Source organism: Dromaius novaehollandiae, chromosome 14, assembly GCF_036370855.1.
Source record: "Dromaius novaehollandiae isolate bDroNov1 chromosome 14, bDroNov1.hap1, whole genome shotgun sequence".
In the NCBI taxonomy this organism is placed as follows: domain Eukaryota; kingdom Metazoa; phylum Chordata; class Aves; order Casuariiformes; family Dromaiidae; genus Dromaius; species Dromaius novaehollandiae.
Window position 1 is genome coordinate 7,674,074 of NC_088111.1, and position 20,629 is coordinate 7,694,702.

The following is a 20,629-nucleotide window of genomic DNA, read 5'->3' on the forward strand; positions in this document are numbered from 1 at the left end:
AACACACAGTGCAGTCAGATAGGCAGAGACTAGAACACGTCCTGTTTCGTAGGAACACCATGCAACTGCTCAATTTTGTAGGAACACTATAATTTTTTTTATAATTTAGACATTTATAATGAACAGCAGCATTTTATTGCTGGGAGAGCAATGTTCGGCATTCAGAATTCACCTGCGCTGCTCGCTAACCAATTTCCCTTGGGCTACCCTGGAAATGCAGCACTGTCTTTGAGCTGAGCTCTAGACCACAACGCGCTGAAAGGGGAAGAGGTCCACTTGCCAAAGGCCAGCACTGAGTCTCCACAGTGTTGTTCATGGCCGAGCCGAGTGGCTCAAAGTGAACTTGGGTGACAATCCTACCTGGAGAAATACCGACGGAGGTATGTGATAACTGACAGCTGAAGCCCTGTTAGTCTCCCTGCATCTCCCATTGATTTTCCTTTGGGTTTGCCTTTGCCAAAGGACACAGTTTCTCTAGGAGGTTCCTTCTGCTCAGAATTTCAACTGAATGCTGCCAAGTTGCAAATAATCAGTTTCTTTTCCTGTGCTCACGGCAGACCACATCGTGCAGCACTCTGCACAACACCGTCTGCACTTATTTGTAAACACACCTCGAAAGTGGGTGGTTATATTCAATAAGGAAGAAATACCCTTCAAGCAGAACATTTCCTTTCCTTCTTTATGCATAATACTAACATTTATTTTCTTCCAGTATGGAAGACCAAGAGACTGCGCTTCCTGATTTCACTTTGATATGATAACCTAGCTAACAGTAAGTAATGCCAACGGAGAAGAAGCTGTTACTTTAGTTAAATTAATGACAGTTTGTAGAAAGAACATGCTGCTATCCAGGTAAGCACCAGTCTAGTTTCAGGGATGATTTGTGTGCAAAACAGAGTCAGCTTTGAGATTAAAAAGATATGTATTACTCATTTATATGGGTTGTAGTTATCAAAGGCACAAGAAGGTGTTTCAGTGAGATTTGGATGTCAGTGAATGCATCTGAAAATCTTTATTAATTTGAAAAAGTGTTCAGAGGTGTTAATCAAAGTCAAGAGCCATTCCTTGATATGTATTTGTACAGCTCCTTGGCAAAGAACAAATGTGTTACTAACATAAACTGTTCTTCCTAAAACAGGAAGAGTTCATCAGCGTTTTAACATCAAAGAGTTAATTTTTATTTCAGCATTGTTCATTAGACTCCTTCACTTTAAACTCATACTGGGAATGGATACGAGGTGTTTGTCATGCATCACTGTCGCCTTCTGATGCGACAATCTCCCGTTCGCCTGAGACGGCACGGAGGCTCCCCCAGCCTCCGGGCCAATGAGCACTGACACCAATATGAGGATGCTGCAAATGGCGTTTATTGTACGCATGTATTTGCTTATATACCTACAAGCACACTGCTATCTCTACGTCATATCCTTCCTCTTCCTTCCTCTTTCCGTGCCATCGCGAGATCTTCCGATCGCCGTTCCCTACACATCACGATGTCAGACCCTGAGCAAAAAAAAAATCTGGATTTCGCTTGACACATTTGTTTTGCAAATCCGAGGGTATTCCTTAAAGGTTTTTCCTGCTCCAGCATCGGTGTCTTCAGCTGGCCTAAGCTGAAGACAATAAAAACATCCTAATCTCCAAATCACCAGTTTACTCCATCTCTTTGTTTTCCCTTTGCTATTAAACATAGACAGAAACAGATAACAAAGAAGAAAGCAACACAAGCTGGGAAGTTTGGCCTTTCAAGGAAGATTAAAATTTGTTTATTTGTCTGCAAGGCTGCCAGCCACCCCACATTTAAAACGCTGTGGGAACCCTTGAGACTTGGGGGATAACAATCTTGAATCCCCTTTTGCCCGGAAAACAGACAACAACCACACCACTCCCGCATCTACTGAAAGCTGCAGCGCATTAATGCGGCTCCGGTCCAGGCACGCCGTTAGTGAGACAAATGCTGCTTTGGCTGAAGTATCGCAGAGATTTCCAAAGAGAGAGAGGCACTGAATGGGAGGTTCAGTTCAGCCTCAGTCTCCTGGGCCAGGCGAGGAGAAGGATTTTGCAGTTGGCCTTGAAGAACAGGCCAGGGAAACTCCAGGAGGAACTGAGACTCAAGGAGTAGGAATTCTCTCTTGTCCAGGCAAGACCGAAGCTTTTGCTCAGTTTTATGGGAACAAAACCATTTTATGGGTACAAAACCTCTTTTTTCTTATTGCCCTGGGGATGGAGAAACCAAAATTCCTCTGTCTTTTTGCTTAGAAGATGTTTTTCAGATAAACAGCCTGTCTTTCGCCCTCCTGAAACCACATTGGTGAGCTTCATTTGGCTAAGCATGAGTATATGGTGTACAATGGGGCTCACAGGGAGGTAAAGCAGAGGAAATCCCTCGGGAAAAAAAAGCAGGAGGACGTCATCCTTTACTTCCTTGAATCCAGCACGGTGATTGAGTTCTGCAGCAGGCCACCTCGAGGGTACTGAAAAGAAATTGTTTCCAGGAAATTCCTGCACCAGCGTAGGGAACCTGAAAGTAGGATACCCTGGATATATTTCACCATGTCAGTTAATTGCTGTCAGTTGCTTATCATTGAATTCCAATTTCTTTCCAAAAGCAAATAACGTGGCGTGCACATGAACACATATTTGTTTCCTGCTATGGCACACGCTGAGAAAGTTTTTCTTGAATCAGTTCCTCAACCACAGGAATTCTGCAGTCGTCAACAGATGTATGTTTTAACCTCACATTTCACTCACTTCATTACCCTTCCCCTGCCTTTTCAATCAATGTAAGCCAGGAAAGCCTGGTTGAATATGACTAACATTTTAAATGAAACTGAATGTTTCACATGACTCGTAACTGTGAGCAGCATTTCAGTTCAATCAATGATAGGCCTCCTCCCACTGACTTGTTTCCACAACCTAATTGAATTTTTAACCCTGTAATGCTGATGCTGTGGATTTTGATAAAGGGTATTTTTTGACTGATTTTCTATGCTTGATAGTAGATTTGTTCAGAGAGAAGAAATTTAATCTATAGATCCAAACTGGGATTACTGAAAAGGGCCACCCCCCACACACGCAACTTTGCTCATCCTCACTGTATCTCATTTCTTCTCTACATCAGTAAAGCCTGAATCTGAATATTATTTGTTATATTTAGGCCAGATGACCTTTCTAGTCAGAATCAGGGATTAAGAGTGCATTTCATAAGGCATTATATAAAAATATAACAAAAATTTTGCCATGGCTCAAACTCTGTAAGTCCACTTGAGTATAACAGTAAAACCAGTACCAGAATCTGAAGAGAGGAAAATACCACTGATGCTAGCAAACATTTTTGAATTTTCTTGAGTTTTCTTTCTTGCAAGAGAGTTTCTGTACATGGAAGTGTTGAGATAGTGGATGGCTCCTTTGTGAATTCCAGTATTTTGTAGCAAACACAGTTACTTACAAGCAATAAGAATAACCCCAGCTGTTGTTTGTTGCTAGAAACCTTTTAGGTGGAATAAGGACACATAGTCATTTAATACTTAAGAGGAAGGAACACCTTAAAGTGACTGGTTAATAATCAGTTCCTACCATGAAAATATTTGACCTAGCTACACAATAAGTGAGCAAAAATGAAAAATGGGTAAAGAAATCAGTATTGCTTCATAAATGGAAAAATGAAAGTTCATTCAAAACTGAATAATGTAGCCACAATTATATTGTTTTAAAATAATACCTACTTTAATTATATCAACCTTTTAAAATAATTAAGAATGTGAGAATAATCATTTTTCTTTTCATTTTACTACCCTCTGTGTGTATGTGAAATCTTTTTTTAATCTGGTTTGCTTCCACAGCTTCAACGTCAAAGGTCTTCCTGTTTTATCAAGTTACATTTAATGCCATTTTCTTTTTAATATCTTCAGTGGTCCTAATAACATGTAGTAGCTGATCTTTCTTCAGAAACAGTAAAGGAAGCAAGTACTGTATATTCATAACCTAAAGGTTAGGTAGTCCTTTTGCATTTTAATTTAGCAATAATTAGCAGCTATTTTTCACACATGTATGTAGAACACAAGGAATATCTTTGGCGTTTTTGTCACTGAGTTTCAAGTGACAGCTGCCTAAACCTCAGAAGAAGATGACACATGAACGCAGGAAATGCTGTAGCAAATGAAAGGGTGATTTTAAAATTTCAGTGATATGATAACAACAGACTAAAGCATCTCTGGGATGCTAAAGAGCCCAAAGAGCCCACTGATAGCTGCATACTTGAAAAGGCAATAAGGTTCATCCCACAGAAACCAAATATAAAAACACTAAAATGTTTTGGATTAGTGGAAACAAATCACCCTTTGAGAGAGGAAGGCAGCACATCTTACTGTTCTCAGTGGCTGCCCACTTAGGCCGATTGAACTGACGGCTGCGCCACGGCATGTGCTCCGCTGCGTTTCCAAAGGACAGTGGCCGGAGGTCATCGGCCTGCCTGTTCACAGAGGATCTCAGGTTTGTCAGCAGTATTTCCAGCTGTGAGACCTTTTTTTATTTTTTTATTTTTATTTTTTTCCTTAAATATACCTGCGGGAGGAGGATTAGCACTGCTTATAGCCGGTTCTTTCCTTCCGATACTGATAGAATTGGCTGCGGGAAGGAGCGATGCTGAAAAGCGAATCTGGTCTCCTGCATTCATGGGTGCCCTGCTCTCCGAGCTGCAAGGAGGAAGCCAGGGGAGTAAATGCTTCCAGAACCAGAAAGGTTACCAAAGCAATAGTAAGGAGCCTACACTGTCATTGTGGTTCCCCTGGTCAACCTAGCCTTTGAAGAAGGGATGGAGGTGCTGAATAGGGACTCTGCAAATCTTGACTCAGTTCCCAGGGCCAGCAAGGGCTCTGTGATTCATAGGCAAAATCTCAGTCTCTCTCAGTTCCGTTCCCCACACATAAAACACATTAAGCTCTTTGGAGTACGAGTGACCTCCTTTTTCTTTTTTTTTTTTTTTTTTTTTTTTTTTGTGTGTGTACTTCCTTGTTTTTAAGATATTTTTGAACATTTTACTTTCCTTCAAGGGATGTTTTCTCTTTGAGATGGAGTTGTTTGTTTAATGGCCAAGAGCATTTCATCTCCTCTGTTCAGTCCCCAGAAAAGCTCTCAATAAGAGTCACGATATATCACTTGTAAATGAAAATTTGGGCTGGACCAATACCATTCTCCTTGCTGCAGGGTAGCACCACAACTAAGACATTTTCTCATAAAAGATGTTTTCTCATAATTGTTATGAGGACAGGGGATTGTTTCATTTATGTAAGTGAAATGTGCTGTTAAGTCATCTGATGATATGAGTTGACTGAGGTTTCTATACTTGTGGCAGAATGTCAATATGCCTGAAGTGTCTTACAGTCAGCAGTTTCAGAGGACATATTATTTGCAAAATAGCCTCCACATTATGATCTGGTGACACACAAATCTGCTGCTGCCTAACTTGTAGCACTGGCCTTTCCAAATCCAAAGTTAAATGGATTCTCTCCCGAGAGCTGAATTGCCACGTAATCTGTAGTGCTTCCGAGATGCTTGCTGTTGCTGAGAAAATGGCTCTTATACATATTTCTAGTGAATAGTTTTCCAAGGACCTATATTCAATGCATGATAATACAGTATATTGCAATGTTGTAGCTTCTGGATATTCTGGTAGATTTGTAGCCTTATTCAGCTGAGACCCAGATGCTCACAGACTTACTTGTACAGAGTAGTAATTTGCTATACAAATAGTCCCCCTGAAATCAATAGGAGACCTTGTGCAGGTGTTGTTTAGTATGAGAAAGTATATTCAGACCTCATTAGTTTACACCGATGACTTTAGCAGCAGAGTTACTTTTTAATTTCGGTTTCAGTAAAACTCAGGCCCTTTTCTGCTGGGCAACATGTTGTTTCTTTGTGAAATACAAATACGTGAAAATTACATTTGCGCATGGTGACTTTCCAATACACTTCAGGCTTCCTTATCCCATGTTCATGAACTCTTGCCTGTTCAAATGATAGTACTCGCGATTATTTAATTTCCAATTATTCATACCTGTGGTGAGCTCCTTCGTATATATGACAATATTCCTGCTCCCTCGCAGTGAGCTCTTGGCCAATTTTTGTCTTGGATCATTTCCAATAGGAGGGAAAAATAAGCCAGGTATAATTCCCTAGTGTAACTTTTTTCATTTTTTTTAGAGTGTGCTTACCAATCCCAGTTTCCCTGAGCACACTAGAAACCAGCAGCAGACAGGGCCCTTGCTCAGAAATTCCTCTGCTTGCACTCTCGTATGCCTGGCTTATTTTTGATCTTCCACAATTGCTTTTTTCCTCCTGAAAATTCTGTGGTTTTAAAGGTATGAGGTACCCTGCTGCTGCTGAACGAGATCTGAATAGGCATCTCTCTAAGACATGACGGCAGCTTGTCATTGGCTTTCATTTGCAGTAGAGTACAAAACTGGGGGCAGTGACAAGTATTTATCTAGAAAGGTGGAGGGAAGATCACCCTTTGCTCTGTTGTTTCCCTTACACTCAGCATAGGAAGTGCTAACACAAGTTGCTTTTCTTTAGCAACACTATTGTATTATGCACCAAAATTGTCACGTTAAAATGTTATCACAAGTACCATTCTTGCCATACCTGGACTATCCACTCCTATCAAAGAGCCCTTTCAACACATATCTGCAAACAATCTCAAATGGGACCTTTCCCTGACCTGTTACAAGCAAGTGCACGTCTTGCCTGTCACATACTGGGACTCGCAATTGCCTGGGGTGCGATGCTTCAGAACCACCTTGGCCTATCAGGAAGGCCAGTACCCAGCCGTTCTGCTCTGATAAGCAAGGCCACAGACCTTGTCTAGTAGTCAGGCTGTTTGTAGATGCACTGCATGGACTCAAACCCATGTGTATGCTCAGCTCTCACCAAGATAAAATAGCCTGTGATGAATTCCACAATAAGAGCAGTGAAGAGAAGCTGTGTGAATAGGTTTTAGAGGACCAGATCAAATAATTCTAGAGAGCACTTGAAACAGCCTGTCAAGAAAATGCACTCGTGCATGAGATTCATCAGGTGTTGCTGAAGGCTCACTGGTCTTTCTGTTGCTCAGTGTCACAAACTATTCTCTGCCACTAACTCTTCCGCGTATTTCCAGCAGGCAAAAGATGTCAAAGCAGGCCAGGTGACAAAATCAGCCCCCAGCCCCTTTATTCAATTTGCCACACACAGCTAAGTAATGGACTGCACTCATTCTGTAAGAGTGACTCTTACCTCTTGGTTGAGTTCATGTAATAGAATTATAGTAGCTAAAACAGGGGCAAATAGTACTTCATTGTAAGCCAGGGGTACCAAGAACTGAAAATAGCACACTACTACTGCAACCAGCTCTAGTCATGTACACATCCAAACATACTTAAGGAAACCAGATTAAAATCTTCTTGTTTATTTTACCCTTGTTTATTAGATAAGGCTCACAAGTGTTTGAACTGTTCTATTTATTGTGACTTAGTTCCTTCACCATAGCCTCCAAGTCTGTCTTTATGGATAAAATTACTGGCCTATCTTTCATTTAGGAAAAATGGAACAAATAAGTTTGTTTGCAGCCCTAGGGAGTGGAAACATTAGTAGCTCTCATCCCCCAAGCATATACCACCACCTAACACTCACAAATGTAAATGAAGGTGTTTCATTAACTACTGCATAGCAAGTCGTATTGTGATTTTTCTGCCAAAACGCATGTGAGAGAGAGAAATAGAAAGAAATATTAAAAGGAAGATATAAAGAAGCAGGAAAGCTTAGGGACCAGCCTGAGCAAGTAGTGGTATTGCTGTCTTGCTGGAAGGCTAATCGGGGAGCTTTTTTGGTCGAGTGCTGGCTCAGAAAGGCTTGGTGTTATCCATAAAGATACCTTACCATGTAACTTGAATTCTGCACTACAAATTAGGATTCTGTATGTTATTTACAGGTAAACAGAACCACATCAAAATACCCAACTCCATCATCATTTTTTTCTTCCTACAGAAACAATCAAGTTTTGTCTAACCTTTTGAGTCAAAAAGAAGTAATGTTATTGAATATCTCACCATATCAATTTCCTGTTTTGTTTGATGGGCTGACTATGATTTACAGGATTTCTATATGAGATCCAATTAAATATAGAATTTATAATATTCATGCAGCCTCTTTGCCAAATATACATAGTGCTGATGCAGCAGGGATCTCAAAATATCAACCACCTGCTTGGAAGGAACAGAATTATGAATACATCTCCTTAAACAATATTTCATCATACTCAGAAGCCTAAAGTTAAGCTGTCTACTGCTCTAGAGCCAACACAGCTGCTTTATCGTCTTATTTGGGGGATACTGCTGACTTACAATGCTCAATATCTTTCTTGAAACTCATGACTAAGGGTAAATTCAAGGATTTGGAAGCCTAGGAAGCAGCATCAAGTTTGACATGTAGGCTACTGGCCTTCAGAGGGGATCCACAGTTGTGAACGGCTTGTCCACTCTTCTTATATAATGCACAGGGAACCCAAACCAGTCAGATCAGGGAGCCACCTAAAGATCATACATTCACAGTGTCTGTTGGAAATGGAAAAACTCTGTATATCTCACTGAGGACTGTACGGCAATATCTCCTCCCCTCAGGATCCTCATCCTCAAACCGCTCCAAAAAACTGCTATGGGAGAGAGTCGTCTCTAACTGAGCTGAGGTGAGGTATCAGCTGACAAGCCAAGAACACACCTTCTTCCCTAGGAAAAATGCACTACTCAGAACAATAAAATTAATTTTAATCCTAATGACTTCACCATGAGAGGACTTCAATCTAACAAAATTTATGTTTGCAATTCTTTTTTTCCAGACAGGCTAGTGCTGTGGAAGTGAGACAGATTGAAAGCACTCACAGCTGAGCTTGGAGGACCTGCATACACTCTCAGCACTGAAGTGTGCAGCAAAAATGAAGTCTCAGGATCAGAGTTCGGTTCTGGGTGATAAAAAAATAGAAGCACATTATGATAGTGGCTTTAAGTCCATTTTCCCTGAATGGAGGCAGACCCCTGCTGTGCCCATTCCAGACAGGTGTTAGTCTAATTGGTGCTTTATAGCTTAGATTTTACAGCTTCCCTTAGCAGCAAAGTTCACTGATTAAGTATCCTTCATTAGGAAGCTTTTCCAAATCTCTAATTTAAACCTTTGCTGCATGTGGAGCTAGCCACTCTCCTTCCCCCTTTGGTGACCAGGACAATATTTCAGAGGCACCTTCATTGCAGATGTTTTTTGTATTAGAAGACTATTATCATGGCTCTTTATTTCAAATTCACCACTTTCAGTTTTTATTTATGAAAAGGAAAGTTTTCTTAACCTCTTTACAATGCCCGTTGTACTTCTGGACCCAGGGATGCTTTAACCTTTTCTGTCCCTTTCTCACCGACTGTATTTCAGGATGCTCCTACCGTGCAGTTGGTATCATAAGCTCTCTTAGTCAATAAATGGGACATTGTGATGCCTAGTCAATATTGCTAAATTGTTTAGAGATACTGGGATTAAAAACTTCCCAAGGAATTCAAAGTAGTCATAGTGTGAGCAAGTCTAGAACTGCAAATACAGTCTATTGAGAAATGTCAGTCGTATCAGTAGTAGCTATGCTTTAATGTAGCTACCTACAGCAAATCAACTGCTTGTTTTACCTTTAGCAGGCTTGTCTTACCACTCTGTCTTCAAGTCTTCCTGTTGGGAGCACATTTGCGACTGAGAGCTTTTTCAGCCACATGATGGATTTGTGGGTCCAGCTCTGAAAGACACAGAAGACCTTGAAGGGATGCTACTAGTCACACTTTAAAAACCCTCTGGAACGAATAGGTCAGGTTTGTTTATATTAGAGAAAATCTGTGTTTTTAAGAAGGCAGAGACCACCCTCTTATTGTCAGCAAATACTTGTTAAGGTTTTAACAAACAGGACAAAGAGGAGTTTCTTTCCATCCAGCCTGTTATTGCCTTAAGTGTAAAAATAGAATGAGGGCTGCTTTCATAAATAAAATGTACCATGGACTCGGGATGGGGCAAGAACACAGGAAGAGAACTTCAGATTTCTTTGCAATTACAAACCAATTTGCTTATCTCATCCAGAAACCTCTTACAATCAGCATTTTTATCTCACTACTGTCTCTTCTTACCTTTTGCTTCCAAAATAGTGCTGGAGGCTGACTTCTAGGATCACTCTCCTTGACATGAGATGTCTGCCTTCCCCGTTTGACTGAAGCTCCATTTCAGCGATGCAGAAAATTAATTAGGACATTTTATTTTCTTGGTATGTAGTGCTAAATACTGTTTCTCAGGCTGAAAAAAACATAACTCTGTGAATGAATAAACACAAAATTAGACTCCTTTTTCATGTTCTTCTGATGCTGATAGCAAAAACAACCATGAAGAATCTAGATACATAATCTGCTTTGTTTTAACCCTACTGGAAGAAGCTCTGTGTACCAATTAGAGAGATTACATTGCTCAGAGTGATGCAGAGAACCAGATAATCAGGCGCATACACTAACCAGATGTCACTTAATTAGACAAGGGGAAGCAGTATTCCACAGTGACTAGAAGACAGTCTGTGGTGTGCACATTGGATCATGCGTGTATTTACTCCTTTTATTCCCATAATCACTTCTTCTGTGGTCTTTTCTCCAGCCTTTACTCATCAGTAGTCCTAGTGTGCACAAGCATCTCCGCCACACGCAGTGGAAAGAGCTCCTGCCTGTGTAACAGAGAGACGTTTACCTGGGCCAGTGGCCGCGTGCCCCGAGCAGGCTGCCTCTGTGCAGTATCGACCCAAGGCTCATCGACCTTGGTGCGCAGGCATCAGACATCACCTCATCTGTTCTGCTGATGCACCAGTGAAATATTAAAATGTCAGCAGGGAAAACATGGGTTCGTGTTTTCAGCTTCACTCATTACAAATCTCTACAGGGCGTGTCATGGGAAAGCTGACACTTCACTAAAGATACAGAGAAAAATAAGGCCGAAAAAGAGATTAATAATAATAGAGCAGACTATGTATCACCTCTGCTCAGATATTGTTGTTCAACACCACTTTGGAACTATTATCCATGTTCAGAAGGTTTTCAGAGGCAATATATTTCACCAGATGAAAACCTTTGTGATGCTAATACTCCACTACTGAAAAATAGTTATTTCCACCTATATCTAATACATATATGTTAGAAGCTCAACTTGATCTAATATGAATTCATGCTCAAATGTGCATGTGATGTTTGGATGTAAACATCCTTTTCATTTTATATAATACCACCCCAGTGCTATTGTGTTTTTCCTCATCCTTAGTTATGCATCAACATGATATTTTTCATCTCAGTGGCTGATTTCATAGCTAAAATGCTTGCACTAAAATCCACTGTCTTTAAATTGGGCTAAAGATGTCAAAGTGTATCTATGTATGGTCCAGTTAAATTACTTTGATTGAGATAACTTGATATGAAAGGGCACCTTTTTTTTCCTAAAAAGGAAATTGCTGGCAAGGTCCAAGCAAACAAACAAGAGCCAGCCCCAAACCCTGCTCGCCTGGAAACCCACTGAAGGATCTTGGCCAGGAATTGTTTCAGCCGTGAAACCGAGTACAGAAGTTTTTCATTGCAAGCAGATCAAGGTGCGGCACAAAAGAGAAATTCATCCCTGTTCTGAAGCCCCTTTCTGTTCAATTCAAAATGCATGCCAACTTTTCCCAAGTCATTTTGACCCATACTTTATCCTTGTCTGCTTCAAGACAAGGAAACGAAGCTTAGCCTTCGAACCATTATAGCTGCAATGACTTCAACAGCATGATGACAATTTATTCCGGCAGAAAGTCTTACCCAGCGTCTTTCCTATGCGGTAACTGTAGGATCACGCTTACTGCTAAACAGGGTCTTCCATATCATGTTGTGCTCATATATTGGTATGCTTTCAGCCAGCACAACTCCGTAATTTATTGACTGCAGAGTGATTCCAGAGATGACCATGGTCCCCCAACTCTGCTTCGTATCATATCCAGTAATGGTTATTGCATTTTGAAATCCCCATTAGATACCTTTTCTTAGTGTCTACAGAATAAATGATCATCTGATGTGTTAAGCTCCATGAATAAGCTCAAACTCTCAGAAGGGTAGAGTACTGTTTAGAGAGAAAGCTGTCCAGGGACAGCTTAATCTATGAAAGGATCACTGTAGTGTGGGTATTTTCCTCAATCATAAAGTGCTTTTAAATAAGAAAAGGCTGCGGTAGGGGGAGAGGACTGATATTTGTATTATGTCTTTATAATTGCTTTATTTAATAGCGCAGAAAAAAATAAAATCCAAACCTTTGCATAAAGCCCCATACCACCCTAAGGTAATGGAGGATTAAATGAAGCAGCATTTTTAAAACTTGAAGAGTGCAGTTTTGCTTAATGGCAAAAGCCTTCTGGTCAACAGGAGGATTCCCCATGCACTTCCTTGGGCTTCCAAGCACCTTTGCTTGCACAGCCCATTTTCACACTGCCCCGATGGTCTCCCAAGCCGGTTCCTGCTGCCTACACTCACCACTCTCCACCATCCCCTGCCCAGACATGGGCCTCCTCCCTGTTTTGTGCAAAGGCAGATTAAGCAGAGCGGTAAGAGTTGCGAGAAAATGCATTTCTGTGCAGTAAACACAGCCTGGAGACATCAGTTCCTCTCAGCATTTGATGGCAATTATTTCTGTGTAATAGGCAGTCACCCGGTGACCCTCTCCTTCAGCATGCAGCGCTTCTACTGTCAAGTGTTAATCCCTGTGTTACCTGCTCAGCTGCACACTCATTTAGGAGGGCTAATGACTTACACTGTTCCTTCTCTGCATGATTTCGGTGGACATGTAATTAGAGGTGAATGGAGTCTTCTGAGGTACAGCAACCATGAAAGCCAGGGGCAAAGTCAAAGTATTTGTCTAATTTCACAATCTGCCATTTCAGTGAATGAAACCATGTGGTCAGCTGCGCACAGAGGGGAAGACAGTAGAAAAAGAGAAGCCAAAGAAAAACCAGGATTAAAAAAATATGGTTGTCTGAGATCCACGAAGCTCAGAGATGAAAACGAACGTGTTTCAAAACATTTTTTGTCGGGGTACCTGAGTGCACATTGTAAGGTAAGTGCCAGAGAGGAACCTGCTTTTCTCACACTGATTGAAAATGTACCTAAAGGTGAAAAGTTGTGTTTTAAAGTGCTGGAGATCCTTAATCATTAGCAAAATAAGTGTGGGAGCTGGAAAGCGATAAAAAACATATTTCGAAGGTGAATCGATGAACTTTCCATGTGCCACAGCACTGGCTTAAAAATTTGGGCTTTATTTACGTAAGCCAGCAACATGCGTAGCATCTCAAGAAATATCCTGCAGCTCTTACACCATGTGAGCACGTCCTTTTGAAGTAGTCCAAGCAGCTTTCGTGGTCTGTGCCACACAATGTCACGGGATCAGGTAGCAAAGTTTAATAAGGAGCCATAATCCTGACAGAATTAAGAGGGGAGGGGAAAAAAAAAATCAACAAGAAAATTCCAATGTCCCTATTCAGATTATGGTCAGCCCTCAGAGAACATGTTCCTTAAGCCTGTGTCCAAATGGGCCCTATCATTCAGCTCTGATTTTTTTCATGATGACAGCCAGGATTTTTTCTCTTGTCCAGTTTGGAAAATGGGGTGTAGGTGATGGTCCCCTTTCTTTATAATGTATAGTGCAAAGGTGTCTTACTGGATTATAATAAATGATACCCACTCCCTTTCTCTCAGTTACACAGGAGTGAAATATTTATGAATTTAAATAATACACCTTCATCAGTGCTTTGAATTCATGAGCATAATTTAATTAAAAATTGACAAAACTCAAAATAAAATAATAATTATAAGTATTTTAATTCAGTCTGGGCTTATGATCTAATAATCTATCACAAAGTTATCTAATAAAATTAGAAATATAATTTCATGCTTAGTGAAATAAAAATGAAGCAACTGACTGGCATGCTCCAAAGAAATCCTCCTAACAGTTGCCCTCACCACCCTCCCACCTTGCCTGCATGCTTTAGTCTTCTGCAGCAAGTGTGGGAATATAAATAATTGCTGTGATTGATCAAAATACTTATTTATCAGTTCCTCTAGTAAAGGAGTGACGGGGTACAGCTCTGTGCCAGGTGCCTTGTCTCCATTGCCTTGCAGGTCTGAACTAACTCAGCTGCAACTCTTACTCTGAACCACCTCATACCATTTAATGATACTAAAATTTTAGGCCAGGAAAGTCCTGTTAGTATCATTGAATTTAAATTTCCGTAGACTATAAACTATGGCACTCCCCCTGCTAATTCCTGCATGATGCTCCTAGCTTCTATTTGAAATGCAGCTTGTATTTTGTCGCATCTTGGTTTAAAGACCACAAGCAACAGAGAACCCATCATGTCCCCAAGGAAGCAGTTCCCACAGGGATTTGCCATCATGATCCCAAGCGGGAATCTCATTACTAATACGAGGCCGTTTTATCCTCCCATTCTTTCTCCCCTCAGCTGCAGTGCTTGTAGCCCTGCACAACAGCTCGCCAGTGACGCAGACTGGGCCGAACAGCGGCCGATGAGCCGACAGTTTGGGCTTTGTACCCCGTCCTAGCAGAGGTCTCCCTGTTCCACCCCACCTTCCCTACTGGGCACTTGGCTCCAAATTCAGATGCTCTTGGGTGAGCACACCACAGCCTGCCCTCCGTCAGTGCAACAGCCAAATCCCATTTTACCTGGACGGCGAGCACACACGTAGGAACGTCTCTGTTTTCAGTGCAGCCTAGTCCCCAGGGCACTAGTGGTGACAGCAAGCTCTCTTCTTGGCAACTGCAGTTAAGATGACTACAGGCCACTGATGAGGACATTTGATTTTGGGATCTGCTAGTAATCAAACACAGTGACTGCACACTTCTGGCTACTTTTGAATTCAGCAGCTTGATCACTGATACTGCTATTCACCTTTTGAAATACAAGGGTAGCGTCTCTCACATTTTGACTAGCAATGCACAGTAGCTGTCATCATGAAAAACCTTGTGCACAGTTCCATGGCCCGCAGCTACAAATTGTTAAGCCTGGCTGAAACACTGAAATACTCATTCACTTCATTCTCCTGTACATACTATCCAAGAACCTCAGTAGTGCCCATCCTCGCTTTGCTCCTATTGTGTGGGAGGGAGCTGATAAATCAATGCCTTTTGATCCGAGCACTAATGATCCCAACATTTCCAAGGGGGGGGGGGGGGGGCGGGGGGGAATCCACCAAACTGAGTAATGCTTGCTGTGGCTTGGGTCTGTGCAGTAAATATATATTTTATTTTGCTGGGGTTTGGACATAATTGAATCAAAGTTTGTTGGAAACTTAGCCCAGGCTCACTGAAAGGTTCACATAACCCCAAACCAGGCAGTTTTGCTTGGTTCAGGTTTAATTATGAATGGTTCACTCAGCCACAGTAATGACTCATATTAACTAGCTATCCTATAGATGAGATGTGACACAAGTGTATTTCAGATACACTAAGCATAATTATTTAATGATGAAATAAACTTGATTAGGAAGCCTCTAAGCTATGATACCTTACGGGGTATTTTGCAGTCACTGAATAAATGAACATAATTTACTTCTTGAAAGCTATCTCACTGCTGCTGGTTTTGAAAATTACATGTAGCTAACAAGTTAAGTTTTTCCCCTTACAGAATGCTATATGCTACAATAAAGAGCATATAGAACTCCATGCATTGCCATTCTTAGTGACTATCCAAGCTAAAAATGATAGAACGCACATATCCAGTACCAGTCATGAACCTGACAAATCAAGCTTGTAAGCCTGTGGTGTGATCTGAAAACCTAACAAGCTTCCAGGAGCGAGCTCTGGTTTCAAAAAACTTTTTTCTTCCTGGATTTTTTTTATGAGATGTGCAAGACTGAACAGCATGAGAACAGCATGAGGACGGCTGTGCCATTGAAGGGATGTATTTATATATTATGTAGCTGTGTTGCAATTATGAAATGGATCCATGGATAAAAATCCCTTAAGGGTGGCTATTAATGAGATTGCCTGCTCTCAGTGTATCCAGTAATAAGATTAGGTATGCATTTATCCTGAGCAGAGATAAACCAATGACAAGTTCGTGCCAAGATAAGACAGTCCTGAAAGGCAATTAAACATGGGACATAATGTGCGTGCATATGTCTGTGGGAGGTTGCAGGATGGAAGGCCTTGGTTTTCATCTACAGACGTGCTTCTGGGTTTAACAGGTAGGGAGAAACAAGGACTGCTTTTCACAGTGGTGAGATTAAATTTAGGCTTAAAAATCAAAATATTTGAATTTGGAACTTACAAATAAGCTTTCTAAAATGTGCAGGCTGGCCTTTTTGGCTTTCGCTCCACTAGCGGAAAGCTTGAAAACACCCTTGACAATTAGCAGCTGCCTGGAGAGCCATGACTCCGTCACCACGCTCGGCCTCATTTCACATTAGAGTTCAGAGACCTGCAGCACCTGAACAGCAGCCGGGCTCCTGTACAACTTCTTGCGCTGTGTGAGTTGTGTAAACCAGACCGCGATGCTCTGAGAGAAAAGCCCTCTAGTAGCTCCTGCAGGATTTGCTGCGGGAATGGCTGGGCTGTAGTCAGGGCAGCACGTGCAGGTCGTGAAAGCTTGTACCATGCATTAGACCTAGACTGCTTAGACGGTGCTGGTGGAGTGGCCAAAGCAGGGTATACATAACTGTACACCAGCACATCCAGAAATGTACGTAAAACCAATGTCTGCCTCCAGTAACTGGTATACACAGGGTGCAGAGAGCCCAGAAGCCCTCCTGAAGCTGAATTCTCTGTTGTACATAAATAACTCAAGCTCAAATCAAATTTCAAATTACCAAGCTGATTAAATAGACCTTAAAATCCTGCATCCGCTTGCCACACTTCATATATCCGAACCAGAGCCAATTAGCCAGAGCCTCAGCCTGCACAGCTGAATGCCCCATGTATTGCGTCGGTCATTAGCAGGCAGCAAGTGAAAAAGTGGATGTTGAGAACAGTTATAACCCAATTCCTGGAGTAATCTCTGGGGAAATACTGGACAATGACTGGAGTAAAAAGGGTGAGGACAAAGGCAATAGCTGGCATGAGTGGTGCTCCCTTTGGATTTGCCTGATGAGCACAAGGTCATTCTGCTCACACAAATGAGAGCGGCCTGAAGGCTTCTGCCAGTCCCATCAGCTGCCAAAACCTTTAGACAGCATCGTATGAAGACGGTGGGAGCATTACAATAACGAACTGGAGCATCTGTCTCAGGACATTTGGAAGAATTCTTAAGAGCAACAAGAATAACAATAATTCTTAATAATGGAATATCTTTTAAAAAAAAATCTCATACCTCAAAATACTGGCATTTCAGTGATGTATGTAAGTAAAGGGAATTAGGCAGTTTAGGAAATTTACTCCTCTACCTTTCCTCATTTTTTAAAATATGAAAAATCTTATGATCAGATGAAGTATCAAATATTGATTGCTAAGTAATTTAGTTATCTGTATGTGATTGAGGATGAATAAACAGGCTTCCACTACATATTCACAGACCTTGAAAGGATGGCTGTAGGTTTTTAAAATATCCACAAAATCAGTAGTCTGTCCATTTAGCGGTGAGTGCATACAGTGTGTGCAGAAAATGTGTGCAACTCTTGAATGCAACTGTGTACTTTTAAGAGCCTTCTGTTAATAAGTTTCAAAAAGCATATGGCATCTATTAATAAATATATTTAGCATTTTTCTTCCTGAGTAATTTATTCACAGGTAATTATTTCCTTAACTTAGTCAAAGTGGGCCAGAATCCAGTGCTCATCTGCTGAAGAAAGCTGTCCTAGTTCCTTCGCTGTTGAGTAAAACACGAGGAGCCTTTCGCCAGCCCGGCTCAGCTGAGAGAAGCTGTGCGTGTGGCCAGGCAAAGCCACCCTGTCTCTGCCTGGTGTTAGTGTGGCCTACTCCTTCTCACTCAAAAATAATTCAAAGGCCTTCCTTTCCATTAAGAGCCTTGTTATGAAGTACTAAGCAATTCAGCGAGCAGTAATATTTAGTATGCAATCCAATAAGTATTAACTGGTTTAGCTGCTCCTCCCATCAGGTTGCCTGCTCCCTGCTTGGGCAGCTGGTTGCTCCAAAGTCCGTGCTTTATGGCACACAGGGACACACAGCAGCCAGCAGCGACATAAATTACCATAACAGGCATTTTGAAGAGTCAGTTTTGTCTTGCCTCTTGGGGTGTCACCTTCAGATTTAAAAAAAAAATCATCTCTCTTCTAAATTAATATGAGAGCACTACTAGTTGAGTGCATGACTCTGGGCTCTTTCTGAAAACTCATACTTTTCCTTTTCCTTCTATGTCCTTCCTTCACTGCCCCCCTCCTGTAATCAGGATCCCAAAGTGTGTGCTTTCTGATGAGGATTAAACCATGACCTATGCATGATTGCAGGAAATAAGCCTTTAAAATATGCCTAAGTGCTCTGCTTGTTTGAAGTTACTGATCCTTAAAATAGATGTCTGAAAAAAAATGTGTAATTTCAAATGTTGCTGCAGATATTATTCCAGTATATGTAACAAGGAGACACATCAAGCCAAGTTACATCAGTTATGCTCCATTATATCATGAACTGAGCCAAATGAATCAAAATACACAGTAATACTTCAACTGAAAATGCAAGACTTTTACAGTTCCTTTCCCTAGTCGCCACTTATAAAGCATTAAAATATTCAACTTGATTGTGGGGGGGTTTACTTCAGCCTCTTACCAAAAAGCTTGCTCCTTTTCACTATAAAAAAGTATTTAATGGATTGCGAGAAATAGTGCATGGTTCCCTGTTCATTTTGTCCTCATCACTGATGATTTTACAGCCCAGTAGGATATTCCCAGCTGCTCTTCCCAAAGCCAAAGGGTACTACGCCAGTTAAACGCGCCTCATACAGAAACCCTTCTGTGCTTCCAGCCCCCTTTGCCACCCTGCTCTCCAGCCTTTCTTGCTCTATTTTAGCCTTTAGCAGAGACGCTGATCAGGACAAGCAGTATTTGAGATTTGGTACACCAAGGACTGATATAATCAGCATAAGAATCATCTTTATGTCATTCTCCGGTGCTTTCCTCATTATTCCTAGCATTGTTCCCCTGTTTGACAGCCACTGAGCTTTGAATTGCTTTTGCCTGAGCTATGTGCAATGACTCTTAAGAGCTCTTTCCTAAATAAATCTTTGTAGTGGTCCCACATAGACTAAGAAATCAGCTGAACTCGCATACCGCATGGAGTTGTTTTTACTTCCTCTCTTTCAGCCCAGCGCACAGAGAGGGTCCTGGAAAGCTCCAGAAATCGGGGAGAATGCAGCAAACCCAGCACTTTTGCGGGACACAAAGTTCCCACTTGTTTTGTGACCTTGCAGCTCAGAGAAATTGGTAAAAGGACGGACTCATTTTTTTCGGGGACCTTTTTAATCCCTTTTGAGATATTAGATACCTGGGTCACCAGTGGAAACCTGGTGAAAGAAGTCAATGCCTTAGAAATCGTTCGGTACTGTCTGTCCTTTATAGATCCCTGCATGCTTTGCTAAGCTTTCTGGCAAATCTCTTTCACGGTCATTTGATACATTGAGTGTATTTGAGTATATTGACAGAGGTAGTAGAGTAATATTGCTCCCTCCTTATTAGCCTCTGGAGATAGTTAGAACATCATTTTGTCCTATTTGATCATGTTACTTTAATCCTAACCAAGTCAGGATAAGTTCAGAAGTTTTACCTTAACTGAAGTTCTCAGAGTGCTTATGCCAGAACTTACCCGTGTGCACGCAAGCCTGCGAGAACACCATGCCAGTCATTTTCGCAACAGTGATCAAAGGAAATCACAAATGCCGTGGACTTCAAAGAAAAGGGCAGTGGCCCAGATCTAGTTCTGAGGTGGCCTGCACAAAATTGGTGAGATCTGAACTAAAATGTTGAGAAACAGCTCCCAGTTTGCAGCAGCGGGTATTTAAGGGTGAGCAGAATGAGGGTCGGTGGGGATGTGCCAGTCCCCGGCCATGGCAGGAGGCCTTGCTGCAAGTCCGGTTATGCAGCTGTGCTCCCCTCTGCCCAAGGAAACTTCGGGCCCTGGCGAGCGTTAAATAGCCTGCGTGCTGCAGAGCCCTGACGTCCCACGTCTGCGCAGCTAGTGCCAGCTGAAGAAAGCAAATAACGCAGCCCCAACCTCCCTTTTTTTCCAACTTTGAAGAGAAATGGAGGGGGGAAAAAATTTTAAAAAAGGCCTTTCACTGCACCACCCATCCCAGAAAAAGGGATGGAAGGAGAAGGAACTATCCCAACCTCTTGATCCCTTCCTGGACCTGTGAAATCCTCATCCACCTTCAAAGAGGATGGTTACGTTCCTACCAGGGCTGCAGGGAGATGGCGTGCGGGCACTGCCAGCCCTGCCAGGACAAGGGGATGGTGCCCGCTCTTGCCCTTCCCTTCCACAACCGCGGCCAGGCCCAGCACTCCTCCTCGTCGCCAAACCACCCTGGGGACGAGGGAGTGAGGGCAAAGCGGCCCTGCACTGCGCACCA

General features: G+C 41.9%; 2 long non-coding RNA genes across 3 annotated transcripts in view; both read right to left on the bottom strand.

Moving 5' to 3' along the window:
• Nucleotides 1-1,345: 1,345 nt before the first annotated feature.
• LOC112992823 (uncharacterized) lies at nt 1,346-9,746 on the bottom strand. The gene is made up of 2 exons (XR_003261618.2): nt 9,696-9,746; nt 1,346-2,521 (listed from the first exon to the last, which is right to left on the bottom strand). It is a non-coding gene; the product is annotated as an uncharacterized LOC112992823 (long non-coding RNA).
• A 540-nt stretch (nt 9,747-10,286) lies between these two features.
• Nucleotides 10,287-20,629, bottom strand: part of LOC112992822 (uncharacterized) — a 49,915-nt gene continuing 39,572 nt past the window's right edge. The window contains exon 5 of one of the 2 annotated variants that reach the window (XR_003261616.2): nt 10,287-10,361. This is a non-coding gene — a long non-coding RNA (uncharacterized LOC112992822). Of the gene's footprint in view, nt 10,362-10,694; nt 11,000-20,629 lie in introns of those variants that run through there. The other variant, XR_003261617.2, reaches the window with a different exon arrangement.